The 24,914-nt window shown below is 53.4% G+C and overlaps 1 protein-coding gene across 1 annotated transcript in view; it reads right to left on the minus strand.

Annotated features, from left to right (window-relative positions):
* Positions 1–24,914, minus strand: part of HPCAL1 (hippocalcin like 1) — a 112,500-nt gene that overhangs the window by 19,341 nt on the left and 68,245 nt on the right. Inside the window, exon 2 of the mRNA XM_002921512.4 lies at positions 7,366–7,451. The gene's annotated coding sequence lies outside the window, so the exon portion shown is untranslated. The remainder of the gene's footprint in view (positions 1–7,365; positions 7,452–24,914) is intronic.

Consider the following 24,914-nt stretch of genomic DNA (forward strand, 5'->3'; position numbering starts at 1 on the left):
CCTCCTCACTGGTGTGCTAACCCCACCCCCACCGACTGTCCCAGTGCGTCCGTCTGTTCCCTGGCGCCCAGTGGAAGAGAAACCAGGCCTGGCTGAGCAGGGGTGGGGGGTGCTGCCAGGACAAAGACCCTTCCAACACATCAGTGTGTGGGATGGCTAGGATTTCACCCCGGGAATGTTCTTGTCTTAGAGAAAATAGCATGGCCACGTTTACTATTCATTCATTCCACGGCTATCTTGACCCTCACTAAACTTGCACAAATTCCTTACGCACCAGAACCTGAGGCTGTAAAAAGGGAGCCGCTGTGGGCCCGACATGAGGAAGCGCACACGGGTGCCTCTGCTGGGGCGGACGGGGACATTCCCCCAGCGGAGAAGGCTTGAGAGTGGGATTCGAGGAGGAGTCCCAGTATTTGCAGAGGTGTGGGTAAGAGCGTGAAATAGCACGGTGAGGCCGCAGAAATGCTGGCTTGGGGCACACGGCTGAGGGGTGGGCAGGGCTAGCCTCAGGATTTTATCCTGGGGGTGCAAGGAGAACGCCGCCAGCAAGTACCCGGCCCCTGCTGCACAGCCCTGGGCCTGTTTCCTCTTGAGGCTCCTTCATGAGCAATGCCTGGACCAGCAATATGACAGTACTGACAAGTACAGGACAACAGGGAACAAATGGATAGATTAACAAATGTAGGGTGTGAGGAGGAGGGGCAGCTTGGGGACAGAAGACAAAATACCATCAAATCCTAGGAAATCAGACTAATTAGTCAAAGGGTAGTTCAAATGTGTCAAGTCCGAGTCAAAAAAAAAAAAACCTAAAAAGGTGCCTCTGAATTTTTTCTCAGGTAAAGGGTAAGGGCTGGACTGGCAGCTCTGTGAGGTGATGAGTGGGCATGTGGAGTGAGGAGAGAAGTCAGGTGCTATTAGCACAGCTGTTGGTCCCAACCTCAGAACAGGAAGTCCTGTGCCTCAAAGGGCTGCTTTCCTTACCTGTGAATTATAACTTTGGACCACTGGCCCCGGGGGCATGAATGAACCCCTTGGAGGCTTCTATGGCACCTGGCTGGAATGTATGTTCCTCTCCCTAGGATCTTTTCCCCCCCTTTTTAAAAGATTTTATTTATTTATTTATCTGAGAGAGAGGAAGAGAGCACGAGCAGGGGTGGGAGGGCAGAGGGAGAAGCAGACCCCCCCGCTGAGCAGGGAGCCCGACACGGGGCTGGATCCCAGGACTCTGGGATCAAGACCTGAACCAAAGGCAGTGGCTTCACCCACTGAGCCACCCAGGCGCCCCGCCCCAGGATCCATTTGCAGATCCATTCGCTTAGCTCTTGTCCCAGTAGATGGTGGAAAGCTAAATTTCTGCCAGGCTCCTGCTCGAGTGACACCTCAATTCACAACTCAGGGGCCCCAAATGAACCGTTTCCACACTTCGAATTCACGTGCCCCAAATGAATGAGGTCTGGCCACATTCTAAGATACCTCGGATAGAAAATGTCTGTAAGAAATGTGATTACAGATACCAGATTTCAAAGATGTTTTCCGGACACGCACGACCCCCTGGGGTTTTGTGGGCGCCGACAAGTGGTTCTGTCCCCAGGAAAGTCCACTCCACAAGGTGCTGCCCACGGCAGAGCTCCCGGGGTCCCGGCCACCGCCAAAGGCCGGTTTGAGAGCTTGCTCACAGTCCAGCTCCCTAATCCAGAAATTTTTTTTGTTTTTTTTTTTTTTCTTTTTAAACTTGGAAGGAAACTTCCAGTGAATCATCTCATATGCTATTTGATTCATGTTTAATGTCTTTGGGAAGAAATAAAAACAGTAAGTCATTCTCAACAAAAACGGCATCAGCCCGGCTAAAACACCAGGCGCGCGAACGGGGAGGTGCCAGCTGCCCTCGGTGACCACAGCAGCCGCGGTCTTAACTCGTTATTAGGGAGAGTGTTTATAATCAGGAATGCAGACAGCTCATAAAAGCCGCCCTTTGCCATTTTCACTCTTTAAATCACAATACCAGAAGCCATAGATTCTGCAGGGAGAGCGGAAGCTGATGTGCAAATACACACAGACAGGGTCGGTCCACACACATTAACTGAGCTCGTACTGAGTGAAAAACGGCGCGCTAAGTGCTGGGGACACACAGAAGGACGGGATGCTCTCACACCGCTTACAGTCCAGCTGGGGAGGCAAAGCATGAATTCCTTCCTTCTTCTCTACGCCGAGGGAGCTCCTCTGCTAGCCAGGCCCCAAGCTCCAGGGCTGGAGGCATAAGGGGGAGCGAGGGAAGGCGGCGTTTTCCAGGAGGAACCGACAGACTCTAGCTTTCAGGCTGCGGCCCACTTCCTTTCCAGACCCTGTTCCCCAAGGACATAGCTGAGTTCCGTCCCCCCAGAGCGCAGCTGGGAGTAAGCCTGTAGCCAATGAGCACCGTGCCTGAAACGCGGGAAAGCCGCAGTAGCAGTACTGGGCACTTGGTGAGAAGGAAGTCAGGGAGGGAGAGAGAAAAGGTGAGGCTGATGACCGCCAGCAGCCCTGCAGGCCCAGCCCTTCCTTGCACAGTGAACTGGGCCAGGCCCCGAGGAGCCCATCTTCCTGGCACTCCAGGTCTCTGAATTTCCCATCCGAGACTTTCTGACCCTTTTTGAAGTATGTTCCCGGGGAGGACTTCTTAGCCACAAACCCGCACATACAAGCTGACAGATCCAAGAAGAGTCGAGGGGTCCACGGGACAGAAAACATGAAATCTGGGCTGACTTGGAAACCTGGGCTTTGGGAAGTGAGAAGGATCAGTGCGGGCCAACCTTGAGGGGCCTGCATCACGGAGGGGGAGGGAGGGCCTGGGTGGATGCAGACCTGGGAGGGGGCCCCAGCCCAGGCACCAACAAGCAGCAAGATCTTGGTGTCACGGCTTGGTCATTCATTCATTCATTCGCTGGATGAGGAGGCTCCCTCTGTGCCCTGCCCTTTCGGCTTGGAGCACGGGCTGACTGGCACTTAAAGCACCCTTCCTTTTATCGCTGCCTTTCATCTCCCAGACACAACACAGAAACCTTCCTGGGGCGGAAGCTCAGGGGTGCTGAAGGGCAGTGATCCCCTTGTCTGGGGCTGGCAGTCCTGATTCGGGCCAGGACAGTCCTTCCATGGATTCCAGCAGAGGAGAATGCCCAGCTGAGCGGTGCATGCCCACAGTGTGTGTGTGTGCGCGTGCGTGCATGCGTGTGTGTGCGCATGTGCACACGCAGGTGCACACACTGCAGCCTGCCCGCGGTGCTTGCCATGCAGGATCTGCCTGTGGTGGAGGCTTGAAGGAGACGCCCGCAGGAAGTGATATTGCCAAGTCATCCCCAGTCACTATAAAAATAACCCGCAACTTACAACACAGAAGGATTTCCCCTTTCCTAGCGCCTGGCCTCGAACCCGGAGCTGTCTCTACCTTGCAGCCACCCCAGAACGGCCCACGGACGGCTCTCTGAGGGACGGCCTGGGACCTGCAGACGAGCAGCCCTTCAGCGGCTGCAAGCCCAGCACCGAGAGGAGAGGTTGGCCCGGCATCAAGCTGTCCTGTCCACTTCTGCAAAACCCCAAATCTCCACTCCCCTGTTCACCTAACATCGTCCAGCAGAACTGTGGCTACGCAAATCTCTGTGAGCAACAATTATGACATTCTCGAGGAGGGGGTCGCTACTTAAACGACCGAGGGGCTGCCTTGTAGGGTGCGATCTGGGCTGCACTGCGATACCGCGTATCACCCATGTTCCTCGTCGGGTTATTGTGGCAGGTGTCCTGCCCGTGTGGGACCTGCCGCCCCTCCCGTCCCACCCGCCTGGCCCACCTATTCCTGTACCTGCGCCTCCCCATGCAGGGACCCCAGCCTTCCTGCTGCTCCTTAACGACTCGGGCGTACTTCTGCCACAAGCCCTGTGCACTGGTCGTTCCTCAGACCCTAGTACTATATCCAAGCCGAAACCCTAACACACATTTTTCATCCTCCTGTCCTACCTCATTTCTTCTCTATATTTTGTTGAGCTCATTGTCTCTCTCCCCCCAACCAGAATGCAAGGTCCCCGGGGCCAGGCTTTATTCTGGTTTGTTCTCTACTGCAAGGCCAGAGCCTAGACGATTCCTGGCACAGAGTGTGCGATCGATAGGTATCCGTTAAGTAAACGAGCACAGGGTTGCTGGGGGAAGGCTGGAGCCCACGGCCTCAGCACACTGGGAGCAAAGAGAAGGGGGCCTCCCACTTGCCATCACCTGACCTATGTCATCCACAGCTAAGGATAGTGATGTGCCAGAGTACCAGCTGACTTCCAGAGGTCCTCATCTCTTGGTGGTCGTGGTGGGGGGCGGTGAGCAGGCATTTGCCGTGGGCACTGGAACCCTGGGCTGCGAAGGGACATTCCTTGACCTCCTTTGGGCCCCTGCACCTGCTCCAGCATCCTGACATCCAGCTACCAGCCTCAGCACGACCTGACCTGGCCAGGAGCCTCCCCCAACCCCAATCCCCGCACCTGTGCCAAACCCCGCGCCTCTAGATGGGATGCGTGTACAGTAAACCTCGGTTTTATTGTGCTTTGCTTTCTTGCACCTTGTGGACAATGCATTTTTTCCTAAAGATTCTATTTATTTATTTGTCAGAGAATGAGAGAGAAAGGGCACAAGCAGGGGGGCAGAGGGAGAGGGAGAACCAGACCCCCACAGAGCAGGGAGCCCGACACGGGGCTCAATCCCAGGACCCCGGGATCATGACGTGAGCCGAAGACAGATGCTTAACTGACTGAGCCACCCAGGTGTCCCACAGATAATGCATGTTTTACAAACTGAAGGTTTGTGGCAACCCTGCATCAAGTAAGTCTATCGGTGGCATTGCCCAAGAGCATTTGCTCACTTCGTGTCTCCGTGTCACGTTTTGGTAATTCTTGCAATATTTCAACCGACTTCATTATGATTATATCTGTTACGGTGATTCTCTGATCAGTGATGACGGCTCGCTAAAAGCTCAGATGACAATTAGCATTTCTTAGCAATGATGTGTTTTTAAATGAAAGTACATACATTTTTTTTAGACATAATGCTATTTCCCATTTAATAGACTACAGTATCGTATAAACATAACTTTTATACACACTGGGAAACTCACTTTACTGGGATATTCGCCGTATGGCTATGGTCTGGCATGGAACCCTCAGTGTCTCTGAGGCGTGCCTGCACGCAGACAAGGTCCGGGTAACACAGAGCCCCGTTTCCTCCCATTTCCCAGCTCCCATAGGGCTGGGGAAGGAGCTCAAACGAGTGAAAGCCCACCTTCCATGCTCACCTATCCCCTGAGGCACAGGCAACCCCTGGCAGCCTGTTCACAAAGGTGAAGAGGACAAATCAGAGAAGGAAGGACATCCAAACAAGAGCTGGGGGTCCCCCCCACCAGAGGGATGCAGGCTTCCTTGGGGGGACAGGCAGCAGGGAGGCGTGCCGTGTTATCTGGGGGCTGCTGGGAGTCTGTTGGTTTAACCCATCTGCTGACCCACCTGCTGGGGGGACTCACGTGGAAGCAGCAGCTTGGCCTCTGCCCTCCCTGCCTTGCAGCCCCCTCAGGCCTCTCAGACCCGTCAGACCCCCTCAGGGCTCTGGTGCTGGGCACCCAGCTATCTTAAGGTGGTTTATTAAGGTGGAAATGAAGGTGGTGATGCTTCACTAGGTTTTGGGTGCAAATCTTAGCCTCATAGCTGAACCTTAAAGGTGATTCCTTCTGGGTGGGAAGGTGAGGATTACATGCTTGGAGGGGCTAGAAAAGTCCAGACTTTCTGCAAGGGCTCTGAGGTGGGTTCTCCTGGGTTGGGCCTGGCCCCGCAGGGCCGAGCCCCCAGCGGCACCTCCCTGATGCAGCCTCGTCCCGCCGGTTGGTGGTTGGCCACAGACCCCCACACCCCTGGCCTCAACTGGGGCTCACAGTACTGGGGTGGGCTGGACAGAGCAGGGCAGGGCCGATGACTAATGACAGTCACTGCAATAATTACCAGAAGCCGGGCAGGAGGAGGAAGGGGAAGAAGGGCTGTAGGGCAGCTGAGGCTTCCCCACACCTCCACTCTTGCAACCACCCCAAAAGGGAGGTGTGACTGACCTTCTTACAACGAGGCGGGGAGGCTGTGAAGTGGGCCCAGTGGGACCCGGAGTGCACGAACCAAGGGCAGAGGCCTTTCTCCCACTCACCACCTGCTTCCTTACTTGGGAACAGAACCGAACCCTGAGCTCAGCAGGGGCGACAGACAGCACAGCAGAGGCGGCCGGGTCCTGGGTCCCCCAGGGGGGCTTGTTCAGTGCACAGCCAGCACCTCCTGGTAGGGGAGCCATCTGGTAGCAAGGGAGCCCTACAGAGTGTGTCTAGAGGACAGAGGACAGGCAATGGGCTCAGCCCCGGGGTCAGGAAGGCTTTGAGAGAGGATGACATCCCTGAGCTCAGCTGTATGGGCTGGACAGGAGTGGGCCAGACTAGGAAAGGGGACGGTGCTCTAAGCAGAGGGAGCCCATGAGCAAAGGCCTGGGGGCTGGATGGCATATTCAAACATTACAGGCCCTTTGCTGTCACTAGAGCTTCCCTCGAACCGAAAGTAGGCCGTGGTTTGAGACGGGGCCAGGAGCATGATGGATTCCAACAGACCAAGGGCTTGTAGGTCATGTTAATTACTCTTTTTGACCCCTTGTCTGAGAGGAGAGCTGCTGGGCTCCAGGTTTGGGGGCCAGACCTGGTTAAGGCCTTGCCATGCTGGAGGGCAGGAGGGGCATGGGGTTGTGTGAGTGAGAAAGGGTGGTCAGTCTCTTGGGGAGGCAGGAAGGGCAGCAAAGTGGAGAGGCTGGGAGAAGTCCTGAGAGGCCAGAGAAAATTCTGGGAGGACAGGGGTGGGGCCAGAGAAGGGGATATTTGAACCCAAGCTTTCAGAGGCCCCAGCAAGTCCTGGGGTAGAAGGGAGGTGGGGGTGGGGAGGCTCAGCCCTGGGGCCCTGGAAAGGCAGCTCTTTCCCCTCTGTGGGGGTGGGAGGTGGGCAGGGCCTGGGAGATAGAAGCTTTCAAGAATGCTCTAATTCCTAAATCAAAGCACCCCAGGTCAAATGACCTACCAGAAAGACCTGGCCAGCTTCAGGAGAGAACCGAGATGATCACAGGACCTGGGTGGGTTCCTTGCATCCCAGAGTCTCAGTTTCCCGACCACCTCATGGGTGTGCTGGGCAGCCTGTCCCCCGACTCCCGGTCTCTTCCCACTGAGCTGGGTGAAATCCTCACACACCAGTCACAGGCAGACCCCACAGAGTGGCAGAACCCCCACCCCACCCCACCCATGGGTCCTCCCCTGTTTCCGGACCCTTCTGGCCTCCCAAAGTGACTTACCCAAGGCCAAGTCGAGGAGGAGACAGTTGGGACCAGAAGCTCTGGGGGCAGGTTCCACGTCCTTGTCTGGGCTGCTAGACCATGCCCTGGGAGAAAGGAACAACAGGTCACTTAGAGTGCATACACCCCCGGCCCAGAGCCCACTGCCTTTCTGGTTGCTTCTGTGTGCCTCTCAGGGGGACTACAGCTTTTGCGAGCCCCCACTGAGTACAGGAACGCCCTGGCTCCTGGGCCCAGCCCAGCCGTCGAGGGCAGGGGCCACAAGCCTATGTACGTCCTGCCCTGGGAGGGAGGAAAGCCTGCCGCAGTACTGATGGGAGAGTTCTCCCGGGGGACCCTGGCCCCCCCTTGGTGAGGGCACCAGCTGTCACACACTGGAGCAAAAGCCAGGCCTGGCCGGTGGCCTACGGCCTCTGCAGTCCGCTCACCCAGGGCCTGGCCGGTGGCAGCATCACTGGGTCACTGTGGCCTGTCCTAACGCTCTGACCCACAGGGTCACTGTAAGGGCCCGGGGTCATGTACCCGTGACCTGGCACAGGGCGGGCTCACAGGGGTGCCCCCCGCCCAGCTCCCACCGCTGCACACAGAAACGGTCAGAAGGCATCACCGACCTCAAGCCAATGGCTCACAGAGTCACACGGTCACTATGAGAAGCCCACACGCCATGGGCATCCTGGGTGCCCCGAACCACTCTCCCACCCCACCTGCAACCATCACACCATCAGCTTCTGGCACATTCCATACACCCTGCCTGCATGGCTAACGGATGGCTGATTTCCTCTTTCACCCCTTTCTGTGAACGGGCTGCGCCCTGTACGTGGTGTGTAATCACAACGTTCTCGTGGTTACCATCCCTATGCCGCCGGTGCCGTGCCGAGAGCTTGCTGTGCATTTATGTGCACTACCCAGTTCAATCCTCCCGACAGCCCTGTGAGGTAGGCATCATGATTAACCCCGGTTTCCAGGTGGGGAAACGGAGGCTCAGAGAAGCTAACTACTCGCTCAAGGGCACATGTCTTCCAAGTGGCAGAGCCAGAATGGAGGCCAGACCGTCCTGGGTTCTCACACCTCGGATTACCTGCTTTCCCCTCTGGCTGGCTCCTTCTCAACCCCCAGTCCCCTGTCACGCGTCTCTTCACCTGAGACCCCATTTTTCTTCCTAATCAAAACACATGTCCCAGCTATTTGCCCATAATACATGGTTATCTCCTGCAACGATCACGGTTTATATGCACTCACGGGAGTGGTCCTGAGGATGGGAGCCAAGGAGCTCATTCACCCCAGAAAATACAGCCCCTGGACAGTGCAGGTGCCGGCAGGGCTCCACTCGTGCCTTTGCTCCCGCAAAAGGAGGGGCTGCGTCTCCTCCAATTGACTCTGAGCTCCAGGAGGGCGGGGAGGCACTGTCTCTGCTTCTGCGCGGCTGGTATGCAACTGGCACTCGATAAGTAATCCACGTTTGACAAATGAAGGCCCCTAAAGGCACCACAGGGACATTACCGGAAGCAGAGTGCACTTGGCTCAGAGTTAAAATTCTATCGTGTTTCAGCAATATGGAACTTTAAGCCAATTACGTTATTTAAACTCACTGCTGGGATCTAAGACCTCGAGTAGAAAAGCCATACATCTTCCCACCAGGAATTCCCACTGGAAGGTCACTGAGCTTTTAGACAGCACCATACACACATATACACACACATACCCACACACATACACACACACACGTATGTATAGACACACGTATATATGTATATATGGATATTCAAAATATTTTATGTATATATTTTATTTCATTATATAATATATATATATTTTTTAAGTAGACCTTATTTTTAGAGCAGTTTAATGTTCACAGCAAACTTGAGCCGCCTTCCCCGTGATCAACACGCCCACTACAGACAGTGGCACGTCTATTACAGTTGATGAACCAACATGGACACACAGGACGACCCCAAATCCACCGTTCGCACTAAGGTTCACTCTTGGAGATGTATCTTCCGTGCGACTGGACCACTGTGTGATGACGTATATTCACCATGACAGTATCACACAGCGAAGTTTTCCTGCCCTCAAAGTCCTCTGTGCTCTCCTTGTCCCATATCTTTTAAAGGCACTTTCAAGTCTGTGATCTTATTAGCTAAGCCATCTTGTGGCTCCATAAGCCCTGCTTTGACCCTCAGGGAAATCAGGCCCAGATAGGGTCAAGGGCCCTCCTCAAGGTCATCTTTGCAAACCCAATAACAGAGCTAGCAGCAGAATGTGCTAGAAGCCTTGTGTCTGGTCATAATTTTATCATCCTACCCTTTTAATGGTCCTGGCAGGGAGAGCCCATTCTAACCCCCAGTTGACAGAGGAGCAAACATACTTGGGGACACTTGCCATGGTCAGACGTGGCCAAGTGGGATGCCAAAAATGCAGATTCCTAAGCCTATGCCTGCTCCTGCCATTAATTACAGGAGCTTCTGGGAGACTGTGGGAATGCGGTGAGCAAGCACCCCCTTGGGTCAGGGGGGCTCGGAGCCAGAGCAGGTGCTCCCCCAACCCTCAGCCCTCTCAGCAAGACCATCCTGCAGGACACAAGTCCGCTGCCACACTGCATGACTCATGCCGCTGGACCGAGCTTGGGTCAAGGTCAGTTGGCTGTCCGCTACAAAGGCCCTACCACTTCCAGCCTCCTGGGGGCAGTCCTCAACAATCAGCACGCTCAGTGCCCCGCTCAGGGCCCTGAGCGCCAGGTGAGGGCATCTCTAGTCCACGCAGACACCTTCTACCACAGCTCCTCCTGTCTCACGGACACACCAGCCGTACGGGGAAAGCACTGGGTGGCAGGAAAGTGAGGAGGAGAAGCTCTGTTTCTGGGTGTGTCTCTGCTGCAAGTGGCCCTGTGACTTGGGCACGCCCTGTCATCTCTGCCATTCTGTTTCCCCATCTGTGACAAAGCCCGTGGGCTGCATCCCCTCCAAGACTGGTTCGGCTCTGCCATTAGGCTTCCTAGCCGAAGGAGGGCCCATCATTCCAGAGGCCTTGAAGGCTCTGCTCCCCAGCTCCTTGGGAACACTCCATTAACTCAAACTGCAAATTTCCTCCTGGCTCTATCGCTGAGCCACAGGGGCTCCCCAGCCACCAGCTTTCCTGTGACAGATAAAGATTACCGTCATTGCTCAAGACTGAATCAAGTAGCCGAAGTCATTATGCAGAAATAATCATGTTGAGTTATGTCTGGTGGCTCCTGATTTCTGTCTAGCAATTGTCTTGCAAATGGTCTGCCTCTTCCTCTCCAGAAGAGCTAACTGCAGAGGCCTGGGTGATCCAAGCAGACATACGGGGCGCAATCCCACTGCTCCAAACTCCTGCCGGCGGGGAGAGGGCATCAGCACCCTATGCTCTTCTGCCGAGCACTCGGGAGAGATGAGACATGGATGACAAAAGCCCTGGAGGGGGGGCTCACTTACAATTCAGCCACATGCACCCCTGCCCAGGACCCTCCTTCAAAGCTGGCTTTGCACATCACTTGCTCCATGGGGTCCTTCCTGACATCCCAACTTCCCCAGCCCCTGCTCATGTTAGACATAAGATACCTCCTTCTCTTAGGTTTGGGGTGTCTGGGGAGTGACCTGGGCAATGACCAGGTCTGACCTATTTCTTGTACTCCCAGCTCCTAGCACAAAGCAGGGCCTCAGAAGGGCAGGGAGAAGGACAGCAGAGACGGCTGTGTGGCCAGACTGCCTGGGCTCAAATCCTAGCTCTACTATTGCCTGGCTGTGTGGTCCTGACCCATTGTTTAACTTCTCTCTGCCTCAGTTTCTAGGTATGTAAAATGGAGATGATAATCGCCCTACCTAGTTCATCTAACTGTTGTAAAAATTGAGCTAATGCACAAAAAGGTGCTTGGCACATAGGAAGAACTCAGTAAATGTCAACAATGACTGAAAGAGCAGAAAGAACATGCTTATAAGAATCTAAGTCAGTTGAAAGACACAAACTACCAAACCTTACTCAAGAAAAATAGACAATCTGAAATAAAGAAGGAGACAATCTGAAATGCCTATAACAAGGCAACAGATCGAATTAGTAAGCAAAATATTACTCACACACACAAAAAGCCCAGACCCAGATGGCTTCACTGCTAAATTCTACAAACATCTAAAGAATCAATACCAATTTTCATACATTCTTCCAAAAAAATAATAGAGGAGGGAACACTTCCCAACTTGTCCTATGAGACCAGTACTACCCCGGTATCAAAACCAGACAGACTTCCCTAGTACAGTGTCCCTAATGGACATGGATGCAAAAACAAGCAAGCAAAAAAAAATCAACAAAATATTAGCATACCAAATCCAGCATCATAAAGAATAGAAAGAATTATACACCATGACCAAGTGGGATTTATCTCAGGAATGCGAGGTTGGTTTACCATCTGAAAATCCATTCATGCAGTACATCATATCAATAAAAATAAAAAGCAAAAATCACATGCTTATCTCAATTGATACAGAAAAAGTACTTGATAAAATCCAACACTTTCATAATAAAAACATTAAATAATCTAGGACTAGAAGGGAACTTCTTTGACCTGACAAAGAGTATCTGTCAAAAACTCACAGCTAACATCATACTTAATGGTGAAAGACTAGATACTTTCTACCCCAGATCAGGAATAAGACAAGGACGCCTGCTCTCAACACTTCTATTCAACAGTATACTAGACGTTCTAACCAGGCCAATAAGGCAAGAAAAAGTAGAGGATTAGAAAAGAAGTAAAACGAACTCTATTTGCAGATGACATTATCTTATATATAGAAAATCCTAAAGATTCCACTAAAAAAAACCCAAAACCCTAACAGTTCAGCAAGGTTGCTGGACATAAGATCAATATACAAAGGTCAATTTATTTCTATATATTTGCAGTGAAAAATCCAAAAATGAAATCGAGAAAACAATTCCATTAGCAATGGCATCAAAAAGAATAGAATAAGGAATGAATTTAACAAAAGAAGTGCAAAACTTGTACTTTGAAAGCTAGAAAATATTGTTGGAAAAAAAAGAGAAGATCAATTGGGGGAAATATCCTATGTTCAGGAATCAGAAGACTTAGGGGCGCCCGGGTGGCACAGCGGTTAAGCGTCTGCCTTCAGCTCAGGGTGTGATCCCGGCGTTATGGGATCGAGCCCCACATCGGGCTCCTCTGCTGTGGGCCTGCTTCTTCCTCTCCCGCTCCCCCTGCTTGTGTTCCCTCTCTCGCTGGCTGTCTCTATCTCTGTTGAATAAATAAATAAAATCTTTAAAAAAAAAAAAAGGAATCAGAAGACTTAATGTTATTAAGATGGCAAAACTCCCCAAACTCATCTAGATTCAATACATTCCCCTATCAGAATCCCAGCTTACTTCTTTGCAGAAATTTACAAGCTGATTCTAAATTTCATATGGAATTGCAAAGGCCCCAGGATAGCCAGAACAATCCTGAAGAGGGAGAACAACACAGGACTCACACCTCTCAATTTCAAAACTTAATACAAAGCAATAATAAAGACAGTATGGTATTGGCCCAAGGACAGACATATAGATCAATGAAACAGAACTGAGAATCCATAAATAAACCCACATATCTTTGGTCAACTGATTTTGAACAAGTGTGCCAAGACTAGCCGATAGGGAAAGAATATCTTCTTAACAAATGGTGCTGGGATGACTGCATAGCCAAATGCAAAAGAATGACGCTGGACCTTCACTTCGCATCATATAGAAAAATTAACTCAAATGGATCAGAGAACTAAATGTAAGAGCTAAAACTATAAAACTCTTAGAAAAAAACATAGACAATCTTGGATTTGGCAAAGGATTCTTAGATATGACACCAAAAGCCCAAGTAATAAGATAAGATTAATAAATTAGAATTCATCAAAATGTAAGACTTGGACAAAGACAAGAGGACAAAGACAAGAAAATGAAAAGACAGCCCATAAAATTTTAGGGTGAAAATATTTGCAAATCACATAACTGATAAAGGACTTGTATCTAGAATATGTGAAGAACTCTTACAATTCAATAGAAAGACTTATCACCCAATTAAAGTCTGGGCAAAGGATGTGAACAGACATTCCTCTAAGAAGACATACAAAGGCCAATAGAACACAAGGCAAGATGCTCAACATCATTAGTTATTAGAGAGACACAAATGAAAAGCACAATGAGATACCACTTCACACCCACTAAGATTTCTAGAATCAAAAAGTCAGATCAATACAAGTGTTGACAAGAATTTGGAAAAATCAGAACCCTCATACATTGCTGTTGGGAATTCGGTGGTGTAGCTGCTTTGGAAAACAGTCTGGCAGTTCCTCAAATGATTAAACGTATAGTTACCATGTAACCCAGAAACTCGGCTCCTGGGTATTTATCCAGAGATATGAAAACACACGGCCATACAAAGACTCATGCACAATGTTCACAGCAGCATTGTCCATAATAACCAAAAGGTGGAAACAACCCAAATATCCATCAACAGATGAATGAGAACAAAATGTGGTATATTCATAAGGTGGAATATTATTCAGCCATAAAAAGAAATGAAGTATTGACACATTACAACATAGATGAACCTTGAAAAGATTACACTAAATGAAGAAACCAGACACAGAAGGATGACAGAATAAGGAAGCTATAGAGACAGTAAGAAGATTCATGGTTTTTTAGGGCTGGGGGATGGAGAGATAGAAGGTGACAGCTAAAGGGTATGGGGTTTCCTTCCAGGGTGATGGAAATATCCTAAAATTGACTGTAGGGAGGGTTGATGTATGTGTAAATGTACTAAAACCCGCTACGTTGTGCACTTTATTTTATTTCACTTATTTATTTTAAAGATTTTATTTATTTGTGCATTGCGTACTTTAAATGGGTGAATTATATGGCATGTGAGTTACGTCTCAACAAAGCTGTTGGAAACAAAAGGGGGCTCTAAGTCAAGGTGTTTGGACAGAAGGGCAAAGAGCAGTCTCACAGGAACAGGGAGGCAAACTCGGCTTCCCAGGGCTGGCGCTCGAGTTCCCGGCACCCTCGCTTCCCACCAGAGCCTGGCGGCCTCATCTGGGGACATGGCCCCTAGCAACGTGCTGAGCCACAGACCTGCCTCGGAGACCCCCCCGACACAGTATTCACTCCACACACGTGCCGCGTGCGTGCCCAGCATGCGTGTTAGGTGCAGGGACAATGGCCCTACATCTGAGGGGCCCACGGCCAGCGGGGTATGCTCAGGTGTGTGCCAGATGTCCGGGGTGGGCCCACACCCACAAGCTCACAGGATCTCTCTGCAGTCAAGGGTGTGATCCAATCCACCGCAGGGAGTGGGGGGCATCCCTCAGGACACACGTTCAGGGAGGGATGTGCCATGAACACTCAGCTCAGCTCCTAAAATGGCCCAGGCAGCCCCCCTACCCATCCCGGGGCACTGTGGGTGCCACCTAAGGATTACAGTTCTGGGGGCCTTTCTGGGCCCAGTTCCTGGACCCAGGCATGGAGGACTCAGTGCCCACTGTCCTTGCACGCCAGTCCTGAGGAAAACAGCTAGAAAAGCGTCTTCCTTCTGTGCCTGATGCCTCCTCACACCCAGACAGACTTCCCGCCCCGCCTGGGATCTGCGGAAAACCGCACGGCCTCTCCTGCTGGCTCCCACCAGGGGCGGATATGTGCTCAAGAGCTGACAAATTATTTTAATATATCCTGAAATCTAACTTAATTAGAGAGCAAAGTCCCCGAGGGAGGAAAATAGAGTGGGGTCTGAGTCCAGATGGATGGGTTTTGGATTATGACTATGTCTGGGGTGACTGCAGTTTCAGGCATGACTAATTCCGCCACGGTCCCCAGGTATGAGGGCAGATGCTCCCAGGATACTTCCACGCGGACGTTTCGCCCAACAGCCACTTGGGAGAGGCATTTTCCTCCACTGCTCAGTTCAAGAACCGAGGGGGGCGCAGGCCCTACAGAGCTGAGACCACGCAGGCCGCCAGTCTCACAGAGGGGAGCAGGACTGGAAAGGACACACTGTGGGACAATTAAGGAAACCCTGAGCCCGGCACAGCCATGCGTGTGGCCCAGCACCAGCCCCCTGGTCACCTGGGCCACCGCGTGGTGGCCAACGGCATCCCCGACTTCCAGCACGTGCACCCACTGTGCGGTGGCAGCCCCCGTGGCCATTGCCATCACCAGGGGTTTGTGATCTTGTCACAAAACCAAAGGAGGCTATTTCCGACCGCTCTGGAAACCCGTTTAGTGCATTTCCCGAAGATGAGCACACCCCCCCCCATACACTAGGACCTCAACTTCTCACTCTATTTCCAAGAGCAAGACTGGCACGTGTCCACCAAGAGACATGATTTGTAATGGTTCCCACTGGAAGTCCCCAAGTCCATCTGCAACAGACCGGTTAATGAACTATGGTGTGTTCACACAGCGAAGACCACACGCCATCAGAATCAACCTCGCGACACAACACGGAGGCATCTCCGAATGGAGGACCGAGGGAAGCGGCCGGACCCGAAATACTGCATGCTGTAGGATTCCATTTACAGCAAGAATAAAAGCAGGCAAAATGAACACGTGTGATGGAAATCCAGGCGGGCGACGCTTCGTGGGGTGATGATTAGAAAGAATCTGATGGCGCTTCTGGGTGCTGGTTACACAGCTGGCTCCTCTTGTGAAAACGTGCAAACTTCAGTGAAAAGCCGAGCAAAGGGAACGAAGCACCCACCCCTGCGTCCATCCCCGGCCCACCCCAGCAGGCCGGCGGCTTCCCAGCGCCCTCCAGCCTGGCTGAGGCCGCAGCCCAGGATGTCTTCGGGTCACTTGTGAAATGGGGGGAAGAGCGCAGGCCCGTTCAGCCCTGACATCCCCCAGGCTGGTTAACCTCTCCGCACCCCATCTTCCTCACCTGAGCATGGCTGGCACATCTGTCCAGGGCGGCTCCCAGGGATGTGAATTTTCGTAAGTAAGGACCCTGTGTGACCCGCGCCCAGCCTGCCGTCGCCGCAATGCCAGCCATCCGCTTCCTAGGCTGAGATTAAGGGGAGCTCCTCTGTGCCAGGCCTGGGGATTCCTGACTACTGTCAAGCACCCTGCCTTCAAAGGGCCGACTTTGCCATAACAAGATGCAAATGGGGGGAGGGCAGGAAAAATGGGTGAAAGGGGTCAAAAGGCAAATAATAATAATAACACACACAGATTGCACTTGAATACACGTAAGTACTGCTATGGTTGTCATGGGTGGGGAGAAGGGAAATCTCTCAGACTACCACCTCGGATTGCAAGGAAAGCATCTCCCCTCTTTACAATAAATAATAATGTATGGCCCTGGTCGGCGAAGCAGCAAGGAGCATCTCAGAACCAAGCCCCAGAGGCCAGGGGTTGTGTGTGATCATTTGCCAAGACAGAGATTCTCAGAGATCTGGAAGGAAAAGGAGGACCAGCAAAGTGAAGGGCTGGGGTAGCCCTCGGGGCGCTCCTGCTAGTGCGAACTCCCAGGGTCACATTTCCAACCTAGGGGAGTTCAGCAGCCAGACACGCTCTTCTCAGAGCCTCTGCCTTCCTTTCCCCCCACCAAGGAGGGGTCTTTCTCCAGTCTGTCCAGCACAACAGGGGAACCCGGTCAACACCCCTCACGCCCCCCATCTCCCTCTCTCAGGTCAGCACCCAGACCTTTAGTGCATGTTCTAAGACTTCCCCTCCCCCACTCCCCCCGCACCAGCCCCACCAGCACAACAGAGAAAGGAGCCAGGGAGATGCACTAGATGATTGTTCCGGCATTTGGACTGTGTGTCCCCCGCCCCCCAGCATCCATTCCCTCTTATAGCAATAATCCTCTGTGCCTCTTAAGGGTCCACACTGCCCACATTCCTAACTCACTGGACCCGAAGGGGGCTGCCTCACTTTCCCACCACAGAGGGGGTTCTCTCCCATTACGTTCTGTCCGGACAACAGGAATGACTGGAGCTCGTGCCCCATCAGCCATAGCGGGTGGCCTTCCAGACAGCACACGGGGGCTAGGAGAAAAGGGGGAGCACGGCGGTGGAGGTCCCTGAGCTTGGCAGCGTCCCCACCCAGTCCACGCTGGACTCCTCAGTGTTGGGAAATATTAGATTCCCTCATTTGCTTTAACCCACTTTGAGACCCTTTTTTTTCCATCCCTTTCAACAGAGTCTGAACTGATGAAAGATGCCTTATATTCTTCGGAAGGTGAACACGACAGCATCTCATCTTCCTCCAGGGTTCCCTGTTCTGCTGAAGGACCTTTAGGTGTTGAAACGGCCTCATCTTCCTGCTCTCATTTACACATGGTATTCCCAAAAACGTCTTCCAAGGAAAATTAGTTTGGGGTGTTGCGCCTCAGAGAACGTAGAAGATAAGAGATGTTCCAGGGTCACGTAAATGCGCAAATTACTTCCTGCCACAAAGTTATACTGGTTTCTTTACCGCAGGACTTCTCAGACCCCTTAACGTATGACCAGTTTGTTTGTTTGTTTTTAAAGATTTTATTTATTTATCTGTCAGAGAGAGAGAGCACAAGCAGGGGGAGCAGCAGGCAGAGGGAGAAGCAGGCTCCCTGCTCAGCAAGGAGCCCCATGCAGGACTCGATTCCAGGACCCTGGGATCGCGACCTGAGCTGAAGGCAGACACTTAACAGACTGAGCCACCCAGGCGTCCCTGACCAGTTTATTTAACTTCAATCTTTGTGACTAAGATTCATGTGCTCAGTCCTTAAGGGGGTGTCACGGCATGCCTGACTCCCCGTGTGTTTGGCTGTGGAAATCTTATTTTCATGGAGAAACCACGGGACAAGACGACATGAAATACATTTCAGAAAATGGATCCAGCTGGAATTCCAGATTTTTTTGATTCTAAAATGCTTTGCCTTTAGGGGTCTTTTGATTTTCCCACCTGAGCCTTTTGGTTAGGGAAAAAACCAAAAAGAATTTTTTTTTTTTTTTTACATTTTATGTTAAGCACAAGTGTTGCAGAAGAATTTTGAAAACCAGAGAGCACTACTAAAATACCAGGCACTGGGGAGGGGATGCTAAGAGCCCCTGCAATGAGGGGTAGCAAGGAAGTGAGGTCTTTCACCAGCTGCATTTTCTTGAGACATAGAATTCAACTTTGTTCACTCTCGACTCTCCAGGAAAGAAAATAAAATGGCTCAATGCCCATTAACAGAATTCTTGGAACCTCCTGAGTCCCGGCCGCTGCCGCCCCCACCCCCACGGCTCCCCGATGCCACCGACCCCTGGACCAGAGGCCACAGAAACGCCGCTCTGGTGGTCATCTCAGGCGGTGTCTGAGGCACTTCCTGTTTCGGTCAGAGGAAGGAAAAGCCAGCCTTTACCAGCATCACAACAATGAGGCAGCCACAGGGGGAACACGAGTGGGGCCCCGGGAGGTGGAGAGCAAGAAACCCAAAGCTGATCTATCTGGGGGCACGTTCTTGCCCACAGACACGCTCGCTGTCTGCTGTCTATCAGCCGGAGAACAAGCCTCGCGTGTCTGAAGGCCTGGGCTGCAGGGACCCTCCCTCCATCCTGCAGGGCCACCTCATGTGCCCTGTACAGGGACCTCCGTCCATGATTTCACTGGGGAGGGAAAAGGTTCAGCTTCAAAGAATAACAAAGAAAAAAGAGAGAAGCCACGCATGGGGTCCGGCCCCTTGGTTCTGCAGCTGAGCAAGGAGGGTCTCGGCCAAGAGCACAGGGTCAGGCACGAGCCGGCCAGACTCCGGGAGGGGACGCAGGCACTTGGGTTTGCTGGGCAGATGCAGATTCCAGGGGTTCAGGCTGGGCCACGGGTCTCTCTCCCTTAAATGTCCTGAGAGTTGTGTTAATAACGATGTCGGAGGAGAGAGAGAAGAGGTTTGGGACAAGCGGTCAAGACAGCCCTTCTCCGTGAAAGCCTGTGGCGCAGGAGAGCTCAGGAATTCCACATCAGGCCAACGGCAGCCCCGGGTCCACACACATGACCCCAGCCAGCCTCCAGGACAGCCCGGGGCAGGCACAGCAATCCATCTGACCCCACTTCATGCACGAGGACCCCGAGGCCCACACAAGGGTCTTGCCTGGAGCCACAGAGCCAGGAAGAGGAGGGGAGCGTAGGCTCCTGACTCCAACTCAGGGAACTGGGCCGAGGCACTGGCTCGCCCAGAGGGGGCTACTTGGTGTCGGAGCGATGTTGCCCACTCAAGGCGGCTTCTCCTTCCAGGGAGGCGTCTGGTCCCGGACTCGAGGGGGGAGGCGCCTCTGGCCAGTCCACCGGCCGTTCCGCCAGGCATTCCTCCATCCACTCAGCCAGCGGCCCGCAGGCCGGCAACCACCCAGGTGCACAGAGCTCACAGCCCCAGGGCGAGCCTCGTGCCACATGCGGCAAGTGCCGTGGGCTTGGGAAGAGGGCGTGTCATTCTACGCAGGATCCAAGGAAGGTGTCACCAGGTGACAGGGGCCCAAGCCCTGCAGCATGGGTACACCCTGGCTCTCTGCTCTCCAAATGCGGGCCCAGATGAGGAGAGGGGGTGGGAGGGGCACCTTTACTGTGCCTGCCATCCCAAAGTCCCCTCCTCTCATAACCACGGTGGCCGCGGCCAGGTGGCAGAGGACAGGAAATCTGGTCCCTGACAGGCTGTCCCTGGACCCACCTGGGTGCCACTGGGACAGCAGGTACTCAGAGCACCGGGAGTGCTGGGGCGGAGGGTACCACGCACCCCTTGCCGTGCACGTGGCCCAAAGCATGTCAGATTTGGACTCTGATGTACTGCCACGTGGCCCTGGGCAAGTCACCCCTCCTTCTGGGGCTGCTTCCTGCTCTCGAGCGCCCCGACGTAGCTTCGAGGACCACGGGGAGCAATGAATCACACGGACGCTTTTCCAGCCCCGATGCCTAACCCTGGAGTCTAAACGGAGCCTTTAAAATTCTACCCCAGGACCTCTGGGCACAGCCATACCTCATCCCACTCTTGGGGTCACTCCGAACTACAGATGGGGACACCAAGGCTCAGAAACAGGAAGCCCCTTTCTCAAGGCCACACAACCAGGTGGTACTGTGCGCCCTGAGACTAGCTGGCCTGCGGGTCATGCTACCCCCATCAGCCCCAGGGACGCCAGAGACCCAACCCCGCCCTCAGGGATCCACAAAGGCCCAAGGGAAGCAGCACCGCGAAGTGTCTAAGTGTAATTAAGCAATGAAAGCAGAAGGCAGGCTAAGGGGAGGACTGAGGCGGGGTCCGTGCAGGGGCGAGAAGGGTGGGTGGACAGAGGGGCTCCGGACCAGGCTGCCCACAGAGCGGTCCCCTCAGTCCAGGCTCCAGGTGCCGGTTTCTCACCCCCACTGAAGCCCCTGGTGGTCCCATGCCCCCCAACCTCTGTGGTTTAGCACTGGAGGCCCCAGTCCCGCCAAGTGTGGCAGGTTAAAGATGCCAACAATTCTGAGACTCCCTCCTCACGAAGCCCACCTGCTCCCCACCATTTCCAGGGCCCTGAGGGTCTGTGAGGCCTGCCTGTTTCCCATCTGCTGGGGCTCCCGACCCCTCTGGACAGAAGGCTCAGAGGGCAGAGTCTGGCTCCCACGTCTCCCAGCAATCCCCCTGCATGGCTCCTGGGGCGTGGGGGGTTCTTGATCAACGTTTAACGAATGAATCAGGGAGCTGGCGGCTCAAATAAGAGATGTGAGGTGGGGCTACAGAGGAATGACAGAGCCAGATCACGGAGGGATTGCGACACTGCCATCCCCACATCACTTTTGCCAACAGGGTGCCCCGGTGGGCTCTTGGGCCTGGGCTTGGAGGAAGATCAGCTTGGTGGGCTGGACAGGAAGAACGGCAGCGTGAAGGCTGGTGTCGGGGGCTGTGGGGGTGAGCAACCCAGGCGCTGGCATTTGTGCGAATGGGACATTTTCAAGGGCGACTGTGACCCCACACGGCTTGGCTCTAAAGCTCCCCGGGCCGGCTAGTACTCGGGGGCCGCGTTTCCTGAAGCAGGTGACCAGTGCAGAAAGCACAATTTCCCCACAGACAGAAGGGAAAGTGCCCAGAGGGGGGCAGATCTGGCTCCCCTGAAATGCAGTCTGCGACCAAGAGCCAGGAAACAGGCGCCCAGGACCATGGGGATTAAGGCCAGTTCTCCTGCTAAAGCCATTTACTCGGTAGTCGACAGAGCATGCTGAGCTCGGCCGCCGTATCTGTGATGAAGGAATAAGTCATCTGAAAACACAAATAAATTATTCATTTTCCACGAATGAGCAGCCCCTCAGTTCTTGCAACAGCCACCGCACCACAAACACCCCAAAGGCTCAGCGAACCCTATTCGTGACACCGATTCCGCCATCACCCCATGTAGACAGCTCTCGCCGAAGACCTGCCCACACGGCTTTCCATTCTGCAGCCACGAGTGACATCAGCCCAGCATCAAATGGAAAATCACAGCCCAGCCCAGCCTGGCCTGGGACACACGGGGCTCCTGTGCAGAGCACGTCTGCACTGAATGACTGGCCTTTTACCCCCAGCCTCCTGACCCTGACCGCTCCCCCCGAGGGGCCAAGTCACCGTCCAGGCCAGGGACACAAGCCTGGAGTTGGCCTGCTGGCTAGCATGCGGATTTCTGGGCCCAGAGGACACCTCCAGGGTTCAGCCCGGGTGGGACACTGCATTTCCCAGCTGGGCCCACCAGGTGGAATCTCCTGGATCAATCACAGCACAGCCAGCCTCGCACCCCTGGGCCGCGCTGGGTCAGGTTCTCGCCTCTGGGGCCCCAGGTGCCCTGATGGGTTTTGGGGGGGGTGGCAAGAAAGAACATTTGCAAAGCACTTTCACGCACTGGCGCTCAGCTGAGGCCACTCACAGCTGGGTCTTTGCATAGCCCCAGGCCTCCAATTTTGTATCTTTGATTCCCGTCTGCTCCGCTCGGGTCACAGTTTGGAAGGAGAGCTCGTGAGGTTTCTCTGAGTGCCAAGCTCTGGCTCACCAACGAGCCATGTGCTCGTCTAGAACACCCCGAGTGCCCAGAGAACCCCCTCCATCGGACCCCAGGTCTTGGTCCCTCCCTCCGGGAGGGCCCCAAACTCGAGGTGGGTACTCACTTTCCCAGCACTGCGCTCTGCTGGGATTTGCTGACCTGCGTTTGGAACCCCACAAGCAAAGGCACTGTAGAAGGTCTGAGGTCTTACCCCGGCGGCCCAGCACACCGCCTGGCCCAGAGCCACAGGGTCAGCGTGGGGAGTGAAAACTAACCTCTTTCTCTTTGCAGAAGTTAGCTGTCCCATGTGATGTGAGCAGACGGGCTTCATCCCTCTGTCCCTGCCCCTCCATGACAGGTCCTCGCAAGAACAGCCCTTGCTGTGAGGGGTTTCCAGCCCCACCCCCAGCTCTGACTGAGGAAATACCCTTCTAGCCTGGGGCCCCCACCTCTACGCTGCCCCCCAAGGGTGGAGATCAGCAGTTACTCGGCTGCATATGAAAGGGAAATTGGTTTTTAAGAGTATGGGCAAGTAACAGGAAGCTGATTCTGGCCAGAAAGCAAGCTTGCCCATCCACAACGACCTGCAAAAGGGAGTGCGTGTGTATGTGTGCACAAACACATGCACACACACACACACACCCGCACACACAACTAAATGGTTCTCCACTGTGGGCAATTTTGCCCCCCCGGGGGCATTTGGAAGTGTCTACAGACATTTTTGGTAATAACAAGTGGGCCGTGGGGGTCACCTCCTGGCACCCACTGGGCAGAGGCCAAGGATGCCCTTGAACCTCCCCCAGGGCCCAGGAGCCCTCCCCACCCCAACAAAGACTGATGCAGCCAGACCCTCAGCAGTGCAGGGGGCGAGAGCGCCTGACCCAGGTACCTTTCCAGGTGTCTTTGTTTGCCCCTCAGCTGGGGACAGAATCTTGCCCTGAGCGAGGACTTCCCTGACAGAAGCACGCCCCTTCTTCCCAAATAAGGGACCAACAGCCCTGCAGGGTGCAGAGCCACCCCACACGCCCACTGCTCAAGAAAGTCTTGTACAAGCAAGCCCACACTCCCCACACTTCTCTTCAACAGGGAGGGGCTCTAGGAAGCCGAGTTTCAATGGTTGAGGACTCGCGTCAATCGTGGAGGGGCCTGCTGTGTGGCCGGGCGGGAACAGGAAGATATGCAGCCTTTGCGGCCTGTTTGTGGAGACCACACTCGGCGGTGACAGCAGGCACACGCACTCACACTCCTCCCACACGGGCCAGGTATGCTGCCTGGCGTCTCTGCTCTAGCTGACGTGTGCTAGGAAGCCGGCCCTTAGTGCAGGACTTGGCATGTGGCCATTTCCTTCTGAGCCCTATTTTTTTTTAAAGATTTTATTTATTTGAGAGAGAGTGAGAGAGAAAGAAAGAGTGAGCAAGAGTGGGGAGGGGCAGAGGGAGGGGGAGAAGCAGACTCCCCGCTGAGCAGGGAGCCTGACTCACTCAGGGCTCGATCCCAGGACTCTGGGATCATGACCTGAGCTGAAGGCAGATGCTTAACTGACTGTACCACCCAGGTGCCCCCCCTCCTTTTTTTTTAAGATCACACAAGATGGGGTCTTTTCTGCAGGCCAAAGTCTCAAACGTTCCACAGACATTAGGTTTTGGTGGCCCGGAACCTGGCCAGGCAGGAAGTTTACACAAAAAGTGTCAGCGCCCATCCCAGTTCTTCAGGGGAGCGGGAAGCTGACAAACACGGTTCCTTACAAAGAGGCCAGGCTCGAGCGATGGAAGGTAGAAGGGCCCACGGTGGCAACCACCTGGCTGAATACAGACAGGCCCATTGGGTGACCCACCTCAAAACATCCACAGGCCCCGGGGCGCCTGGGTGCCTCAGTTGGTTGAGCATCAGATTCTTGATTTTAGCTCAGGTCATGATCTTAGGGCTGTGAGGTCAAGCCTTGCATCAGGCTCTGCGCTGGGCATGGGGTCTGCTTAAGATTCTCTCTCCGATATTTGCAAATGACACTACAGATAAAAGACTGGTATCCAAGATCTACAAAGAACTTCTCAAATTCAATACATGAGAAACAAACAAATCAAAAAATGGGCAGACAATATGAGCAAACACTTTCCCAATGAAGACATACAAATGGCTAACAGACACATGAAAGAATGTTCAAAATCATTAGCCATCAGGGAAATTCAAATCAAAACCACATTGAGATACCACCTTATGCCAGTTAGAATGGCAAAAATTGACAAGGCAGGAAACAACAAATGCTGGAGAGGATGTGGAGAAAGGGGATCCCTCCTACATTATTGGTGGGAATGCAAGTTGGTACAGCCCCTCTGGAAAACAGTGTGGAGGCCCCTTAAAAACTTAAAAATTGAGCTACCCTAGGATCCAGCAATTGCACTACTGGGTATTTACCCCAAAGATACAGACGTAGTGAAGAGAAGGGCCATATGCACCCCAATGTTCATAGCAGCTCTGTCCACAATAGCTAAATCGTGGAAGGAGCCGAGATGCCCTTCAACAGATGACTGGATTAAGAAGATGTGGTCCATATATACAATGGAATATTACTCA

This window comes from Ailuropoda melanoleuca, chromosome 4, assembly GCF_002007445.2.
Source record: "Ailuropoda melanoleuca isolate Jingjing chromosome 4, ASM200744v2, whole genome shotgun sequence".
Lineage (NCBI taxonomy): Eukaryota > Metazoa > Chordata > Mammalia > Carnivora > Ursidae > Ailuropoda > Ailuropoda melanoleuca.